We start from the raw sequence: 17,865 nt of genomic DNA on the forward strand, positions 1-17,865 counted from the left end.
AACTACTGTTGAAAACCATGGATTAGTGACTGCCATTATCCAAATGCTTCTTTCTAGCTATATAAAATTAAGTTGTACTCGAATACTCTTGTAGTCACTTGTAGTACAATCAGACCACAGTGAGTTTTATTTCTCACTGATTGTGAGAAGCTTTCCTTAAAATTTGTCTTCTGCATAGGAATGATAACCATGCTACTACCTTTATGCCTAATTTACTTCACAGGAACCTCAGAACAAAGAATATGGACAGGAGTAAAAACTGAATGTATACAACTAACAGACTTCTCTCTACTTCTCTAATATACGGTTACTGCTATAGTTGTGGATCACGGACAATTCTGTCCCTCCACAGCAGGAAGATATCTAAATGCTATTTTCTTTAGAGACGATATTACAATAACCCTACACTTAAGAGTCTGCCTGCAAACACTCCTGCTCATATGCATAACCATTTTTATATTAGACAAGAGCCAGTCAGGGCTGAGGCCAAAAAATCAGAGAAAGCTCATAACAGAATTGCAAAATACTTACTGCAAAAAAACACTGTGGTGTTTTTTTTCCCTAACTTGTTTTTCACCAGTTTGCAAGTTTTGATTATTATTTTTCAGATTTGTAACCACCAATCTTAAGAAATGCATGTTTTGAAACACATTTGTTTGGTTTTTTTTTTCAGGTTACTTCAGGAATAGTCCCACAGAAAAAAAAAAAAAAAAACAACCAACCAAACAAAAAAACACCAAAAAGTTTGTGATGATTTGGAAGTCAGTCAAGATAAAAAGCTCCTGGATGGTGGCTCTGAGATTCTACTTTTTAGGGAACTGCAGTCCCACTCTAAATTATAGAAACCACTCAGGCACGGAGAGATTCATATCAGGACCCATGACCAGTGCACACCATGAGTCTGTCAACCACATGATGCACCTACAAAACACCTGACTAAATGTTGAATAATTTACATACATATATAGATATATAAGAAAGGCAAATTTCTTTAGATAATTGAGAATCAGCATGTGCAGACAGGGCAGCTATACTCCAGCCATCAGAAAAAAAGATTTATGTTAAAATGAATTGGCTTTTCAACTCTGATTACTTTTTAATCCCATTGTGTAATGGATAGAGTTTGATTCAGAAAGGGCACAAACATAACTATTATTTCCAGTTATCAGTTGTGGAGGTATGTCAACAAAAGACAAATCTCATTTAGAAAAATAGCTGAAAAAAATCAATGAATTGATAAGTGGAAAGGGAAAAACTGATAGGGAGGAAAGTATCTGCAAACTTTCGAGACAGTAGAAAAACAAAGCTATAAAAAACTCGGTATTTTGATGTTACCAAATATTCAGAAATATTGCAAGAGCTCAGTTTAGACAGGTACTAAAACTACATAACTTTAATAGGAAGGGAAGAGATCCAATTACATTCTAACTCAAATGAACCAGTCAGCAGTCTCCCTGGGTAAGCAAAGAATAGAGATTAAGTCCCTTTATTAAGGAAACATACATACTTCACTTAACTTGAAGGAGTTTCCCTTGTCTTGTAGCTCACAAGAACATGAAGTCCTAAAGAAAAGTAAGTATTACACTGCCACTTCATTTGTGAAAGCAAATTGGAATTTATATTATTGATGAGAATCACTTCTTCACTGATGTCCTAAATTAAAATCCAGCATAGTAAAAGTGGTATTTTCTTTCCCATGGCTTTCATTTTAAGAGTGGCAATTTTTCACTATTCCTTTTAAGTCATGGGTCAGAGCCTACTGTAAACTAAGTCAGTAAAGCCCCACTGGCACGCTGAACCACTCTGAATCAGCACTGATTTAGCCCTGTTTCTTGAATTTCCTCTTATAACAAGAAACTGCACAGAACAGTTTGTTTCTTGTCTTACCGACAATTAATGAACATTATGTAGTTCTGCAAGACAGTGGAAGGAGAGAGAAAGAAGGCCTAAGCAAAACAGAAGTCTAATGTATTGTCTAAGTAACCTGCCTAATGAAATGATAATTGCCCCAAAGGGAATAAAAGAGTTTATTTCATTCAAAATCTATGATACTTTTCTAGTAAAATGTGAACAAATTCAAAATATCTGAGTGATGAGAGAATCTCTAAATGTTTTGAAATTGATTCTGGATCTAGGTCCATACTAGAGATAGCATTAACACCTTTGTTAGACTTGGACCTCAACTTCAATAAATTGAGAAGTTATTCAGATTAAGCTCTGCCTTGGGAAGTGGTATGGAGTTATTATGACCTTGAGGGTTGAATGTGAGTCTGAGTTCTTCAGGCGCAGGGAGTGGTCTAATCCAAGAGATTAATATAGTATCCATTTGAATTATGGCTTCTCTAAAATCAGAACAGTAATCAAAACTGAAACAGTAAACACATTGGAAGACTTCTCATAAACAGGAAATATAGAATCATAGAAAGATTCTGTGCTGGAAGGGACCCGTGAGCATCACTGACTCTACACAGGGCAACCTAAAGGTTAAACCATATTTCTAAGAACATTGTCCAAATGCTTTTTGAACACTGACAGGCTTGGGACCATACAGACTTCCTTGGGGAGCTTTTTCCAGTGCTAGACTACCCAGTCAGAGAACAACTTTTTCCTAATATCCAGTCTGAACTTACCCTAACACAGCTGTAAGCCATTCCATCACAGCCTATCAATGATCACACAAAGTGCCACAAACAAGCAGGCATAAATGACCTGTGAATGATTGAATTAACTGACCCAGTTAAATTAAAAACAAAGACTTGAGTTATGCCTAGTTTATTGATTGAACGTTATCACATGCTCACATGTGCTCATTGCTGCAGGACATCCACTCTTTAACCCTCTCAACTTCTACTCTTTGAAAGTTCGCAGCCACTCCATCAATTCTCTTTTGTTCTCTTGCCAGACCTATTCAGCCTCTACTCTATACCAAACTCCAAGCAAGTGCAGAAATCCTGGGCTGAAACAGAGCACAGCTAATTGGTAATTCTGTGGCAGGCAGCTTGTTTAACAGCCATGCCACTCCTTTCACATGAGGTTGCCTCACAAGTGTTTGCTCAATTCCATTATATTCATGTTTTCTGTTACCAGTGTTAACCCCTCCAGGGTCTATCAATCTGTTAGCTCCTTGCACAACCTTGCTATGCCTTCTTTTATGGTACAACCTTCAAACATATTACCATCTGCCTGAGTTCATTTCCCATTCATCTACACATTTCAAAAGATGCTTGATTTCTTGTAGTTCTAAACTTAGTCTTCAATTGTCCTTGGAAAAACAGGTGGCATCTATATCTTCCTGAACATCTGGAAGTACCTAACACTGCATTAGCACGCTATAAACAGGTAAGTGAATCATCACAGCTGCTATCATGATGTCAGGGTACTCTTCTTCCATTTACGTGCTTTTATTATCATTTTGACACAGCAGTTTATAACAAGATTGACATGAGTGTTTGTCTTTACTTTGTCTCCTGTTCATAACCTCTCTGGTCTGTGGGCTTCTAGTTAGCTGTATATTAACTGTTATGTCACTGTTTTGACCTTTTTGTTCCCAGATATGAACAGATATGGTAAAATTCACATTGCACAACTGTTTTGGATTAAAAGCACTGACTGCAGTGGAAGAGAAGGTTAAGTGGGCCAGGAACAATAGAGGTATACAAAAAGACAAAAACTGCCTAACAACAACTTAATATGCAGTTACCTTGTGGAATAAAACCTGATCCACATCTCTTCTGAGTAGCTCCAGATTGAACCTGAAATGAATGGCTTCAAAGAGAACCCTTTGCAGGAGCCCTTCCCTCGTGCACCAAGCAAAGAGTGCTAGGAGGAAGAACAAGCTGATGCAATAGCCTTAAGGAAAGTGGAGGAGCCCTCACAGCTGCAGGTAAGTCAGGGGTCAAAGCTGTTTCCAATTTCCAGAGGCTCCACGTCTGCTGACAGTGTCTAGTTGTCAGCATCTTTTCTCACAATAGGAGAATCCATCTCACTCCTTTACGAAAACCATACACAATTGATTTTTGTGCTTATATACAGGCACACAAACATGTAGACATACACATACATATATATGCACTCTTCCACATACACATGCAGGGAGGTAGACTTGAGTGTGAAGCAGAAAGTTTGCTTTACCTTATTGAAGGATCTGTGCCTGACCTGTGTTTTTGCATGACTTTCCTTCATTTCTACAACCAGCATACTTCAGAACACAGTTGTGTTGACAGCTACCCTCTGCACAGTGATGTGAAAGACTAACTACGCTTGTCAGTAAAAGGACTGCATTAGATTTACCTTTTTTTTTGCTTTTTTATTTTACTAAATATTGTTCCCCAAAGCTTATTTAAGCACCTCTTACCGGGATATTTGCATACTCAATTTACTTTACACAAGTGCAGTAGGTTTTCTGGTGCAAATTTCTAAGAAATCAGCTAAATAAGGCAAAAAAGAGGCAATATAATAAGACCAATGACCCTAGTTCTGTTCCAGCTTTGAAAAGCAATAAAAGTAGTTCCTTTTGCTGCTCCAAAGTATATTTAAGAAAGTGGCAGGGTCATGGAAAGCTCCTACTGCAGACTCCTCAGTTGCAATCTGCAAATTTACACCTTGATACTATTTTTTTACTGGGTCCTCTGTAATCCCTTTCACGAAATTAGTGAAAGGGAGCTAAGAAAATTTACCATTTGTTTTATTTTATTTTATTTAGCTGACTTCAAAGCAGTTCTATTTTTCACTGATGTGCAGCTCACAAAAGGATAGACTAAGGAAATATACTCCAAACTAGGAAAGACTAATAGAAATAGTTGCTAGGGTTTTGCAATAGGAAACAAAATTGCCCTGAGAGAATACTTTTAACTGACTCTCGACAGTTGTAGAACAGTTCACTTGATTTAGAAAAGAAATTGAATCTCAGATGACACAAAACCTGCTATAAATGTTTATATCTTGGAAAAGGGAAAACTTTTTCCTGCAGGGCTTGAATCAGTCTTACCAATTCCTTTCCTCCTGTATATCCAGCTGCTGTAGCAAGCAGCAAGTAGCAGCTTCCTTCTCTAAAACCAAGACTAAAACAAACCCACAAACCTACTATGAAAAACCGGAGCTGAAATTGAGTCCACAGAAAACAAACAAACAAACAAAACCACACACCTTTTTACAGGTTTACAGCTGCTTTTTTGTTGGTGGTTTTTTTTTAATTTAGGAACATGAGACTTGCAACTAGGCTAGAACAGAAAGGAAGAACTTGGAAAGAGTACTTAATATGCAAAAAACTAGAGATGGAAAATACTTGTTAGAACATCTGGCTCACTCATTTGCCAGTGTAGGATTGTTCTCTACTGTAACATAACAACAATTCTATTAAAGTTATCCTCTTAGTCACAGGAGGCAGGGCTTATGATTGCTGAGAGTGTTAGCACTAGTGAGAAAAACTGTTCTTTCAGTCATCTTTACCAACTGCTTTCAGATACATATAAGGTTTGAAACATTGTGGTATTGTGTAATAGTGGTAGAAAAACAAGGAAGTTCTTTTTGTTGTTGTTTTAAATTGTGCTTTTCATACAGTGGAAAAATACTCCACAGCCCATGCCAAATGCACGTATAGAATCCCTGGGTTAACACACAGACAGTTGTAGCTTGTGGGTCAAGGTGTATATTCTGTAGATGAACTGAAACTGTAAAACGAGAATGAAGAAAATAAAATAATACAAAAAGAGTTAAGGAGATTGTTGTTGGTCTTCACTTTTGGGGGGCTCTTTCACTGTGCTTGAGAGGAACTTCCCATAAACCTCTGGATTGCTTGATTCTCCCTAATAACTCTGTCATGCCATGAAAACATTGTGGCCCCTCCATGCAACTGCCTATCATCTTGGCTAATATTATCACACTGTTTACCTTGGTTCTCTCTTTGATTACTTTCTTCTGTTTACTGTCTTTCTTTCAGCCCTTCTAAGTATAAGGACTACCTCTTCATTGTCTGTTTGTTCAGAACCTTGGAAACAAATGTTCTAGCTACTGACTACTGTGTCTAAAAACTGCAGTAACACAATATTTTAGGACAATACAGAAGAAATTTTAGCTAACAAAATAAGCATGCCTTCAACCTCTAGAAAATATCCTTTAGTTTTCTGCTGGTAATGACATTGTTGAGGGAATCAAGAATAGATGCTCACCAGCCTTTCTCTACCAGCCTTTCTGTCAGCTGAGGACTAAGCTGCTGCTGCCTGACCAGCACTGCTCTCCAAAAGCAGCATTCAGTGTAGCAATGTTTGCCACATTTTGAGATGATGTACCTGTCACTGAAGAGGTCTTTACCCTCAGTGCAGGATTTCATGACCAAAACTAGATGAGAGCTTTCCTCTTAAGTGCATAAAAGTTGGATACTTCTCAGATAAAACAATGGCCATAACACTACGTTTAATGACTAAGAACATATCTCAAAGAAAATTTACAATAAACTACAAACCTTGTTAGAAATTGTCTTTCCTCTAAATTAAAAAATAAAATAAAAACAAACAAAAAACCATTAATTGGTTTTCTTGCTTCTAGTTATTTGTAAAGCATATTGTTATCAAATAATTTTTCTGTTTTGATGGAATGCACCTAATTTATTTTCTAGATCAGATAAAACAATTGAGTTACGTAAGAGGAGAGGCCTCTGCAACATTTATCTCAATAAGAAGAAAAACAAACACAAAAGAGAAACACATCATTTCGTCACTGTTAATGGTAAATCCTGTCTCCATCTAATCTTCAGCAAAAACTGCTTCATGGTTATACGAGACTTGTGGCAAACCAGCACATGGCACCAATAGTTAAACTGGTTGATCTTGACCTCTGCTTTCATGACTAGGTATGAAAATATATTCTAATAAACCTCCAGCACATAGCTACATTTATGCTGCATGTTTTCTCAAGTATGTACAGAGATGCATCAGATAGCTCCTACAGTGAGATTAAAAGTGATATTTGAATTGCGTTTCAAGAGTATATGTGATCACATTATTGAATCTTTTGTCTTCTCACTTATCTGGCATTGACAGATTTATATCATTGATAAATTACTCTTTGACTCAAATACTGTTATGTGTACATTAAATGTGAAACAAAATCACTGTACTTTTGGTATAGATTTGTAATCAATGATGTCAGTATCAGTGCAAACTAAAGACATGTATCTCCCTACCCTTTATGTACAACTCTGATATATCTGTATTCCTCTTGATATTAGATGCTTTATTTGGTTCTCATTTTGGGCTCATTCTCAAGGTGCAATGAGCAAGGTGCTAGCAATTCCATGGTCCTTACCTTGGCCCCAGGGCTACAGTTCCTTCATACGATGTCATTTGCTTCTCTGCTGCAGTTTAAAACACAGACTAGAAATACTGAATAATTCATAGAGAACTAAAAAAACTGCGAGAGCAGGTATTCACCATCATACTCAGTGGAAGCTCGAAACACTCACTGTGGCCCCATGATTCTTTCTCAGCCCCTAGGAGGGCAGGAGCTGTTCAGCTTCTGCATGTGCAGCATGCTGGCATGGAGGAAACTGATTCTTGCCAGAACTCATGCTGCATTCCCTCCTCCTGGAGCAGCTCAAAGGGAGTACTATACATTCTCCCTTGCTTGAGAAAGACTGACACAAAAAGCATCAGTAAAGAGGTGGGGGCTATAAGCATCAAATACTCTTCTGTCTGTAGAATAGAAAGTGAAAGAATAACAAGGAAACTGAATTGAAATATATAATAACCCACTATCAAAACATCAAAGGACTAAGTAGGGCTCAGATGACTTTATACCAGATCACGCAGACAACTTGGCAACCTAGAAATACCCAGGAATCACAAAGGGAATGGGAGTGTTATAAACCCTACAAATTGGCACATAGTCTCAAGATATACTCACATCTCCTTTTACACAGAGAGAAGCTCTCTAAATAATTGCAGGCACCACATGGCCACCTGCTTCTTGCTCTACATTACAGTGAAATACAGAATTTCGGTACAGGCTAAGTGTTCATACGAAATCTCTCACATAAGTTATTTCTTTGAAGTCCTACCACTTTTGCACTTACATCTAAAGAGAGCTGAGCTTTTATCCACTGAATCATATTTTCCACAGTGATTGACTCTGGGTTAATCCATCTTTTCAACGTATATCTGCATACATTAGGAAAACTAGTACATATACTAATTCCCTATCATCAGGATCGTAGCTAGGTAGCTATCAACCAATAATCCCTATTTACAGGCTTTTCTATTGATTCAAGAAAGCCTCTAAATCAAGTAGTTTAAGTATAAAACAGAGAAATAGAGTCCGTATTAGTTTTGCTGATGCATCATTAGCTCTATGTATCATTCGCCCCTTGCAGCCATACCAGTGGCAAATGAAAGTGCAAGTGAGAAAATCAGAGGAGAAATAAAATGAGATGGGGTGAGATACAGAAAAAAGTTTACATCTGTGGTAAAAGAGGGGTCTTGAAAGCATGTCTTCCCTCTCATCATTGGAAATTCAATAAAGAAGTCCAACGTGGAAAAAAAAGTCCCTAATAAAATGTGTCAAACAATAGCAAGAAGAGACAAGATGGATGTTTCCGAGTCAGATTTGCTTCTGATTCCTCCTCAGTGTTTTTGTCTTGGTAAAATGAACGTATACACGGAACCATACACAGTGAACACTCATTTTGAAAGCATTTTTAGAGCCAAGTCACTACTGTGATCTGCTTTTAAATGACTTCCAAGCACTTTTTAAACCATAAAATTAAATTATTACATCTTAGAATTGCTCTAGTTTGAAAACAAAAAAAGAATACAAAGCTGCTAAGTATTCTATGCAGTAACATGAATAAATTTTACATGATGATTACAAAGCGTCCTGCCATGAAAACAGACCAACGGGACCAAACAGTAGTCCTGCCAAACTCATGCCTAACAAGGAGCACTTTATTGAAAAGGGAAACAAGAAAGATTTTTCCTATGCTTAAGGAAGTAGGTTCTTCTGCAACTGCCAGAAAATATTTTCTGAAGATTTTAGAAACATCTGCAAAAGACAATTTCCACTACAGAAGGAAAGAAGGATCAAGTCTACTTTCAAGCTACTCAGAACACCATAAATCATTGGTTTCTTTCCAATTTCCAATGCATTACTTTCACATTCCTCACCATGCTGGATTGGGTTCACATCAAACTGGACCTGTGAGACCTGTTTAATTTTTATCCCTCTTTGCAGAGTATCAATGGGTGACAGCTTCCAGGGAGCAGATGCCTGTTTGCACTCATTCAGAATGACCTGGGCTAGAATGCTGTAATTCCCCCACCACAATGCATAAATTCCACTTTTTAATTATCTAAAGCCATTGAATTATGGAGCAACTACATTGGAGACAAACTGTTACACAGACAAATTGTAGAAGCTTAAGTGACTATAAAGATATATAAATTTTATTAGAAAAATAGATTATATGTGGGACCATGACACCACTTTATAAGCTATGCTATTTGGATCTCAAGTGATCAAATACATCAGTGTCATGTACTAAAATTCCATTGTGTAGAATTTTTTTTTTTTTTGTCTCTCTTCTTTATATCCTTACTCCCTAATCTGTACAAATCCTACTGAATTCTACCAATGTCATTTGGGTTGTTTGATCTTAAATTCAGTTTATGACACAAGCAAATTTGTATTCTGCTCCTGTCCCATTTTATGAGTCACTTATAAGAAATGATAGTGGCCCTAAAACTAATCCCTGTGGTACAGCTGTTAGTGATTTTCTTACTTGGGAATGTTTCATTAATCATAACACTGCCTCCTTTTAACCGAGGACCTTTTTTTGGTTTCCTTTGTTATCTTTCACTTTAATCCTAAAATGGCTTGCCACCATCTTTATTTCCTTAATTACTGTTGAGGATTCCCTGGGAAGACACGAATATTGTCATCTGCAGATTTGTAAATACAATGAAAATGAAAATCAGCTTTTTCAGGTGGGAAGACTGCCATTCTTCCCTTTTACATCATTTCCATCATAAATATACTTTTTTCAACACTAAACCCACAAAATACATTCACTCATGAAAAGTATAAGAGAATACTTGTAGTGAAAAAAAAAAAAAAGATATGTTTTTTTCCTGGTAGCTTTTATGTCTAATTCCAAAATCTCTATGTCTGCATAGCAGTCTAAGACTATAGGTGACTATGAGTATTCCTTCATATAAAAGTAATATATATTGACTCCTTTTAGAAGAGTAACAGTTGTGTGTGAGAATACTTATTTCACACCAAATTAATAGCAGTCTGCAACTTTGTCCATTCTTCATGGCTGCTGACTTTCCAGTGGAAGAGTTTTATACCATTTTGCCATGAAGACTTTTATACCATTGCCAGAGTTTTATACCACTTTGCCATGAACTTAGCCTCAGAGTACATCAAAAATATACAACATGATTTTAAAAAATCTTTATTTTGGCAGAACTTATTTGAGAACAGAACTGATTTTGTATGGTTTCATCACTGCATCTCACTTAGTCTAGATACATTATCATCAGCTTCCTCTCTCTGAACTTAATGGCCATTGAACATTTCCAAGGTTAGTGTTTTAGGACTAAGATGATATAGACCTCTTTCACTTAAATTTTATGTTGACATTTTGTGATTTTTTCTTTTCCGTCCATAAAACTCCCTCAACTTTAGCCATTTCAGTGCACTGAGCTTTCCTTCGCAGCAATGAAAGTCGTGTTTTAACATTCTTGAAGATGAGGAAACTGGGAAGCTGGACCCGGTCCCCCGTTAAGTCCTCGGATGGAGGGAAAGTTATCAGAGATAGAAAAGGTAGGCAGAACATTTTTAACTGTTCACAAGTGACCTTGTCTCCAGATTACATGAAACTGAGTGGTCACTCCATAAAACCACCACAAAAACTCCCTTTCCTGAACACCAAGGGCTGCTCACCCAAATTCATCATGCTTTTGTGGCTTGACTCCATTGTGTCAGCCCATATGCCCCAAATAATGTTTAAAAATGTCTTAGCAGTGAAGCTTACATCCAGGTTTAGTCCTTTCAATTTCCCAGGATTTTCATGTAAGTTGTCTTCTCCCCCAGAGAAAGCTAAATGGGCTAGAAGAGGTCTCAGTGAATGCCACCTCTTCCATCCAGATGCACTTTCTTCACCAATGATGTTAGAATAACGTTGGTAGCATCCTCTGCCATTTGTTTTCTTGTGGAACAGGAGCATGTAGCTCTATGGTTGCATGGCCCACTCATACTGTCCATGTTACAGCTTTAATGCTATATTAGCCCGTGGCAGCTGATGACATCTCAGTAAGAATTGCTTTACTGAAGTTAAATTAGTAAATACATATTTCTAGGCACAACACAGACATCTGAGCTAACTGCAAATCAATGAAATTAGTATGTCTGCAGCAAAAAGTTAAATACACATTTGTTAATGATCGTATATGCTGTTTAGTATGGTTAAATAAGATCTCTGCTCAGAGACATATATTCAGCATTTTACAAAATATCCTATTTATAGTTAAATGTATCTGCCATTCTTTGTCTTTCATAACTCTCAAAGAGATTTTCCAGACACAAGAAACCAATGAGCTGCTGTGTGTGAAGACTAGTACCCTCTGCTGAATGGACACTTACCTGTTAGGCTGCTTGGGAGTGCTCTAGCAAACACTTCAGAGCCTCAAGGTGGCAGTACAGCAAGACATCTCTTTCTGAAGACAACTGGGATATGTCCCAGAGAAACAGTATCACTCTCAGTGTCATGGAGGACAGAGTTTCCAATATGGATATACTTTTCCTGTCTTACAGCTCCAAAGAAATCAACAGTGCTACACTGAAAAAACTTTGCACAGCAAAAAAAAAAGAAACAAAACAAAACAAAAAAAAAAAACAAAAAAAAAAACAAAAAAAAACCAACAACAACAAAACTTTATGTTTCAATTTTCAATTCTTTTTAACTTTTATACCCTATCCTTGTAGATCAGCCTTTCAGCTTCTTTTAATGCACTCAAAAAGAAGTTTTGTAAAACAGTGTTGATGATCAGATGAGACTGTCATATCCGAATGAACCCCAGCATGTAGCTACAAAGGTGCACTTATTTTGACCAAAGCTGTCATGTTGCACATGGTACTCTTTATTATGAACTGCCTTCAGCCTTATTTTTTATTTTTTTCCACCTTCTGTTTCTTTTCTTTCCTGCTGTGGAATGTTTTTTTATTCATTACTGGTGGCAGCCCTGCCGTCATTTTATTTTTTTTTCCTCCTGCTGAGGTGCAGTAAAATAAATTAGTTTAATACATTTTATAAAGGTAGTTGATTTAATTTTCCCTTTGGTATGTCTGAAGATACAACTGCTTTAATAAATTGGTATTAAGATAGTTGGGTTTAAATGTTTCATGACTTTCTACCTGCTGTGGAAGCCGCCAAGTACTTCAGTCAAATATTTTTAAAAGTGCTGGAATCAATTTTTTTTTCCCTCACTTTGCAGCCCTGAAGATACTCATTTGGCACACTAAGGATTTATTTCTTGAAAATATAAGGAAACAGAGTACTTTGGCAGATTTGATTGCTTTGATTTTAAGCTGTTCAAAGCTAAAAAATAAATTTCAACTGGGAAATACAGCCATTACCTCAGAAATAGAGCTTTTTGCATCAGAATACCCATATCTAGGTCTACTTAAGATTTTAATAATGGTTTTAGGTACATTATATACATCTAAATCAATAAAAATGCAACACAAAGAAATATACAGAAATTTAAGTCCTATTTCAATAGATACTTACATGCTTAGACTAGAAAAGTAAGGAGTTCAGATCTGAAAGTTTTTTTTGTTGTCCAGGTAAATCTCTTGATCAACTAGCTCCAGATGCCCAGTCACCTCTCAGGAATACCCACAGCAAATTATGTTTTCATCTACAACTATGCTGGGAATGGAACAGATACAATGGTTCTAATACCCATCTGGGATAAATAGTCACAGCTTCTTGACCTGAATGTGTCCATGGACAATTAGCTTCCATGAGTGTTTGTCTTGGAGAGAGAAGCAAGGATGCCAAAAGTATTCTGCGTAGACATTAATCACTTTTGGAACACAGAACAAGACAAGTCTATCTATAGCACTCTAAGAAAATCAAGAAAAATGTATGGTCTTCTTCAGTATTTTTATCACAAGTTCTCACATTTGTTTATATTCAGAACAAAATAAACAAGTGTAGCCCAGAGAGCAGTATACTTCCTTTTGACTAAACAAGAGTACATTCTAAGTTATTTATTGGCCTCACTGCTATTTATTTATTTATTTATTTATTTATTGTGGTGAGAATAAAGTCATTCATGTGGAAAAACTGATAGTTTGGGAGCTTGTTTGCAATACTGATGCACAAACTCATCTACAGATGACATATTCTAGTGATGAGCTAACTGATGTTGGCAGTCTGCATCCATGCTCCACCTGCATTTCAAAATCGAAATCTGTAACGCAAAAGTCCATGAAGAACTATAATCAAGCTGAGAAAAATAAAGTGGGAAAAAAGATGGAAATAAATCAATTTTGGTACTTTTGCTGATATTTTCAATATTCTAAGAGAACTTAAAATATCAGAGGATAAATAAATCAAAAGCCTGATGGAAGTATACTAGAATAGAAATGGTGAAATTATAATTTTAGCACTTTAAAACATCAAATTAATGTTTATTTGGATCGTTTTTCCAAAAAAAAAAATCTAAGACACATAAATATATTTACAGTTGCAGTTACTACCTAGAAATCCAAGCCATTCTGTAAGTGAAGTCTAAATTCTCTGTATTTAATGATTTTATTACAGCCTTTTTATGTCAAAGAAATAATACTAGATGTGTTTGTACAAACACACACATCCCATATTCTTAAGTACTTTATATTCTACAGGAAAAAAGATTTCCCTTGCAAAACAATTTAACAAGGCACAATGATGTAGGAGTTACTTCAGTTTTTTTTCAGAGAAAAAAAGATTTTTTTTCCTGAACATGATTTCCTCTGCAACAACCTCCTGAGACATGATTTCCTCTGCTGCCAACACCAAAAAGTCATGAAGTTGAAAAGTACACTCCAAATTTTTCTATGCCATCTGTCACAGAGGCCTTTTTCTGACCTCCCCTCTGTTGTCATGACGAATATATTACATTGATGTTTCATAAGAAACCGAGCAGCCGTCCTGTCCTGCCAAGGTTTGTAGCTTCCTTAGTTTTTCAATGACAAGTATTTGCCCCATCACCTCAATCATCTTCTCTCTGTAGGTCCCTCCTCACTTCTGCAATGAGACCTGTGATTTCCAGGAGCTCAGCTGCTGGCTGTGGCCCATCAGGTTAAGGTTCACCTGTGGAATAACTTGCCATGGACTGTTAAGTCTTTAAAACTCTACTGAATTTGTATACAGGGAAGAGGCTTGAAAACTGCAAAGGATTAATGCCATTTTACTCAATTAAAAGCAGATAAATATAATTTACCATCATTAAGTTTGACCTGAACTGTCTTACAGAAATACATCAAGAAATCTGATGAGAATTTTTAGCAGAAATCTCCAGCTCCAAGTGCATCTTTAACGTTTCAACTATTCACCTTTTTCCTGTTTCATTTTCCTCTCTACCATTTTTATCACAGTAAGTGAAAAGAAATTGCTTTCTAGCTTCTTGAGGTGACCAAAAGAAGCATCTGAGCCATGCAATTAACACAATCTTTTAATGGCACAGCAGCTGAAGTCTAGCTTCTCAACAAGTAATCAAACCACCCCTACTTCTTGTCAAGAAGAAAATGCAAAGAAAAAACTGTCATGCAGCAAACTAACACAGCAAAACATCCAGATTCGGTATGCACTCAGACTCTTTCACAGATTGAACAAATCAGTCAGGAATTCAGCATTTATCGTATATTTGGATTAGAATAATAAGAAAAAAACTAAAATCTGAATGGGTAAGATCACTTATTTTCTCATAACATTACTTATTTTTTCCCCCCCATAATAGTTACTCTACTACACTGAATTAACAGTTGTATATTCCTGGGATTTAGCAATGGTTTGGTGGCTGGACTGAAATTTAATTTTAAACTGTATAAGCAGCATAAATAATAAAATAGAAAAGGTCATCTGGGAAACTGACATCCAAGGAACACTACACTGAAGATCAGATAGTTCATTTTTCCTTTTGTGAACCCAAGAAAAAGAGCTGATTATGTTTTTCTAATTTGTTCTTTTCTCTAAAGGCAGTCAAGGTCTTTTTAGATAAGTGTTTTAACACAGAACAGAAATAGCTTAGGTGAACAACAAAAAATATGCAAATTAGTGTGGTATTAGCAAAGCTTTTGACACCAAAGTAATTAAATGCTTTTTTTTTTTTAAAGCAAGTGCAAAGTCAAATCTAAGACAATCTTCTTTATTTTCCCCAGATTTAATAAAACAAGGTACTTTAAATTGTATATACAAATGTTTTGTAATTCATTGGTCACTTTTTGTTCCCCATTCCTCCTAGTATTAGGAAAGAAAGAGTCAAAGTTTGAAATGAATTTGAATTTAGCTTGCCTTTTATCTACACCATGAAAGTAGAAAAAAATCTTAAATTGCAAAGTTTATCATTCATTCTTTTTGTTTAAAGAATGACTATGAGGTCACACTCAGTTTATGACAACCAGAAAAACAGAAGTAAATTATAAAATTCAGAACAAGGTGCATTTTCAAGTACCGTTTCAGATAATACTTCTTTTTTTGCCATCAGCTTCAGAAAATACTTATAATACAACGTTAATGAAAAAAAAATTTTTTTCCATCTGTCTTCTTATTCCACTGGAAATAATTTCATAAAATACAGTTTTCAGCCATAACTGGAGCTTCTACATGAAAAAAGGAGAAGTAATTTCCTCCTGCAAGGAATAGAGGGAAAGGACTATGGTGCAATGAGATGATAGGACAGTTGAGTATGTGTAGTCTTCTACCCCAGACCCAGCTGTCTGTACATGGTCAAATTCCTTCAGGACTTGTAAGAGTAAAGGCACCAAAATTTAAGGTCACAGTTCTGCTGCTTAATATTACCCTCATCAATGAAGCTTTTAGTGGCCTGTTTCATGCCACTTGTGGAAAAGATGAGAATTTATTAAGAGCTCTCTCTCCAAATTTCCCATTACTAAATTAAGCATGGAAATGTGGCTTTCTTTTCCTCAGACACCATTTGTTTCCCAAAAGTAATTACAATATCAGCTTGATAAAGGCTGCTGGTAATTTTGTTAAGAATTTTTCTGAAAAAGAGCAGAGAAACTTAACAACCTAAGAGAATTATCTGTGGAATCAAGTGCAGTCAAGAGACAGCTGTACTATCCACCAGGAATTCTAACCACTGTAATTAGCAGCAAATTTCCTTATTTCTGTATGTTAAACAGGGAATTCATCTTCAGTTTGTTTCTGCCTGGGGCAGCGAGAGACTAGAAGAAAGGAAATGTACGCATATGCCTGGGTTAAGTGGTGTTAGCTGCACTGGAAGGAAGCAAATCCTTATATTATACCACTTATATTATACTACTGTCTCTGATTTATAACCTGTGCAACCCTCTCCAAGCCAAGTGTCTTTGCTTCAGTTATAATCCAGAGGAAAATACAAGTCTGCAGGTATATAGGAAACATCAAGGTAGAGGAGTTACAAGTTTATAGATGAGATTGTTTAAAAGCTAATGCGTAAAAGATTGATATTTCTATTTCAGAGTTACTGTGCTAAAAAAACTAGTAGCTTTTTGTAATCTCTTTTACTGCCTGCGCAGAATCAGACCTTACATGAATATTTTCTGTACCAGAACAGTGAGAAATAAGGAAGACAAACACTATGTAACAAGACTGATAATATCTAATATTGTCACTCAGCCTGACTGTTGACCAGCCTCTCCTCAACAGCTCTACCTAACAGGGCATTAATCTACTTATAAAAAATAAAATAAAGAACACAGTTTGAACTCCTGTCCTAACTGTGCCCTCTCTTCTTATGCTAACTGTAGGGATTGTGAGAAATAAATTTGTTTTCTCACATGCACAAACAACAGCTAAGGAGGAGAATTGTGTAGCTTGTCTGTGAGAATCATATCTATAAGTAAGAAAACCAGAATCCCACTGCAAAGTATAACAAAAGAATTCTGCCTGACCATGCATCCTTGGAGCAGAAAATCTATAAATCTTTCCTTTCTTTCCCTGAGCTCTGAAAACCTACATGTCCTGTTACATATAAGTAGGTAATGATCTCCATAACCCCTACCTCCACTTCTCAATACATAATGTAGAAGCAATCAGAGGACAGTATCCTTACAAATTTTTGATTATTCCAGTTAGAACTTGAAATACCTGAGTAGTCAATGCACATCACAAAAAGAGATGAAGTATAAAAAATGTAGAACTTCCACAAGTAGATGTTGGACTTTATAGACGTAAGCTTATTGAATGGCAATTACAGGTTTAGAGTCAGTTCGACCAAAGCCCATAGTATTCTCCCACTGACATTAGTACTCTGGTTCCCATTTATTTAATATGAACACAACCCCAAATTAATTGTTTTTACCAAAGCCATCCACAAATTAATTCTGGAGACTTGAAGAGAACTTAGTGAAGCTGTATTCCATCTAAGTACAATCATGCCACTCATGCTAACTTCACTACACTAAAATCAAGTCAAGCTTTAAGCCTTCTCATTTAAGAAAGATGATGCTAAATGAGTGTCAAATACCAGTTCCTAGTGCTTCCTGGCATATATTTAAAATTCTGACCTCACCAGAGCTATGCTGATTCACAACAGCTGGGGGATCGGCATTTTCTGGTTTTAAGAGTTACACAGGGAGATCTCTGATAACGACAACTGC

At 36.3% G+C, this 17,865-nt stretch overlaps 1 long non-coding RNA gene across 2 annotated transcripts; it reads left to right on the top strand.

Annotated features, from left to right (window-relative positions):
- On the top strand, nucleotides 691–11,902 carry LOC110401774. 2 transcript variants are annotated; one of them, XR_002440594.1, is made up of 5 exons: nucleotides 691–3,339; nucleotides 3,552–3,651; nucleotides 3,740–3,883; nucleotides 10,712–10,818; nucleotides 11,564–11,902. It is a non-coding gene; the product is annotated as an uncharacterized LOC110401774 (long non-coding RNA). The 2 variants fall into 2 exon arrangements; XR_002440593.1 differs by lacking the exons at nucleotides 10,712–10,818; nucleotides 11,564–11,902 and adding an exon at nucleotides 6,614–7,072 and having other exon boundaries at nucleotides 694–3,339.

The sequence above is a fragment of the Numida meleagris genome, chromosome 1 (assembly GCF_002078875.1).
Source record: "Numida meleagris isolate 19003 breed g44 Domestic line chromosome 1, NumMel1.0, whole genome shotgun sequence".
In the NCBI taxonomy this organism is placed as follows: Eukaryota; Metazoa; Chordata; class Aves; order Galliformes; family Numididae; genus Numida; species Numida meleagris.